The following is a 2,366-nucleotide window of genomic DNA, read 5'->3' as shown; positions in this document are numbered from 1 at the left end:
TATATATATATATATATATATATATATATATATATATATATATATCACCGAGAGACCGATCTGGCACCGATCTCAACGCGCGTCAATCGATCATCCTGAGCGCGTCATTGGACGACGATTATCGCGGATACTCCGAAGCATTCGAGAGCCGAGAGAGAGCCTCCGGTACCTTTGCGTATCCATAAAACCCTCCGCAACCGGCGGAGATCTCAAGGTCCCTCTGCCTCCTCTCGAATCTTGTTTTCCTCACGAACGACTCACCAGCAGAATGCAACGAGGATCGGCGCAACGTCCATTAAAGAACGCGCGGATCTCGTCCCGCGTCCTAGTCTTATCTCTCTCGAAGGACTTCGACCATATCGCTTCTACCTGCTTGTGCGTATCGTGCTGATTACTCGGAGAGTGGAGGTCGGTTGGAAGAATGGAAACGCATAGCGCCGATTGTACACTCAGAAGTGGATATCATAGCTCAGATTTCTAGTTCAGCAAGACAGATTTCTAGTCCAGCATCTAATAAAATCGTTCCTCCTGCTTTATCTCGCGCTTCTTCTTCTTCTTCTTCTTCTTCTTCTACTTCTTCTTCTTCTCCTTCTTCTCCTTCTTCTTCTCCTTTTTCTTCTTCAAGTCTTCAAGTCTGTCTTCAAGTTGCCTTATAAATTTCCGACCTACTAAGGTCAAAGTACCACTATTTAGTTTGAGCTAAAGGTCCAACAGATTGCTTCCTCGGGAATCTCGCGCTTCACACCACCGGAAGCTTACGTCTATCGCGCCAACTTCGTCGCACTCCTTCTCTCGACGATCCCCCGAGAAGCATTTCCGAGTTGAAGCGACGAAAGTGTGCGTAATAGGGTCGATGATCGACGATGACGACAACAAGGACTGAGACGATCGGAACCCTCGGTTTTCACGTGGGGTGAGAAGCTTTAGGAGCATGTGATTGGACAGTTTATATACACGCTGATGTGTGGTTCAATCTTCTCTTTCGAACTGTGCTGAGCAACGCTTTCCTGAAACCAAACAAACGATTCTTCATCAGCTAGAGATTAAATCAACGCGCCGCAACCTTGTCTCGTATTTATTTTCTGTCTTTCCTTGAGGGATAATGCATTCTGTCAAGATTTGGAGCTTAAATCTCCATCGCGACGTTTCGTCAAGGTTCAGGCGAGAGAAAATATAAATATAGCTTTTTACTCCCCGACTTTCTTAGACGATATTCTTAGAGATTTGTCCAAGTTTCGGAAGGAGAAGCTTAAATCCGCACCGCGTCATCAAGGCCAGGAACGATTGAAATATAAAAGCTGCTCGGCGAGCAACCAACCTCGAGAATCTCTTAAGGTCTGGGTCAAACTATTCTCGTCGCATATCGCATGCACTCAGTTTGATCAATCGGTTGGACGATCGATACATCTTTGTCTCGAAATTTCACGCAATCCACCATCCCGTTCTCTCGCTCAGATAAGTATAGTACTGTATAGCATTTCCACGACGGCCACTTTCTCCATCGATCAAAGACAACTGATTGACGATATTGAATATATTAATATGCATATTTAAGTGTACGATAATATCTAACATAAGAGGATAACTGACGTTTATTTGTTTTTGCACAGTTATTATTTATATCCATTTCTACCAATGTAAATTAACTTTAATCTCGATCCAACTTATTCTTCATATTTTTCTTGTTTTTAGAGAAAGACGAAAAATAAGCTGAACTGAGATTAAAATCAATCTACATTGATGAAAACAAAACTTTAAAGGAACAAATACCTTGTAATGGATGTGAAAAAAAAACTTTTACCCCATCAATAAATTATGTTAAGCATTCCCATCGATAAATAATATTGAATTATATGGAAAAATCGTAAAATATATTTAACGTATAAAGTCTATCTAAAATTAGCTGAGGGATGTGGATTCTCTCCAAAGTTTTATTCGCAAAGTTCTTTTATGTCTCAAAAGCTAATTTCTTGATATTTTTCAAGAAAACGTATGTGTCCAAATTCGTCAAGAAATTTTTCATTAAACTTGTGAATAAGTCCTGCAAATTGACAATGCATTTAAAAAATTCCCACGCAGCACGAGACGTCGCACGGACGTCGTATAGATATTACTGTCCTTCGGACAAGACGTGTGGGTTATTTACTGATGCAATGATCAAGACAAAAGATCGTTTCTGTTGAACAAAGAAGAAGGATATTTCACGAAATAATTCCTGGCTTCGCTGCAATTAATGATTAATGACATGGGTGAAAGAATGGGTCTAAATTACGTTATCATCTCGTCGTGCCGAAACTCCATTTCAGAAACAAATACTCTGATTAAAAGATTGATGATGAGCGTCACGCCGCCTTGCAATGCCGCGG

Source organism: Trachymyrmex septentrionalis, unplaced genomic scaffold, assembly GCF_001594115.1.
Source record: "Trachymyrmex septentrionalis isolate Tsep2-gDNA-1 unplaced genomic scaffold, Tsep1.0 scaffold32, whole genome shotgun sequence".
Taxonomy (NCBI): Eukaryota; Metazoa; Arthropoda; class Insecta; order Hymenoptera; family Formicidae; genus Trachymyrmex; species Trachymyrmex septentrionalis.
Note: the sequence above shows the minus strand (reverse complement) of the source record.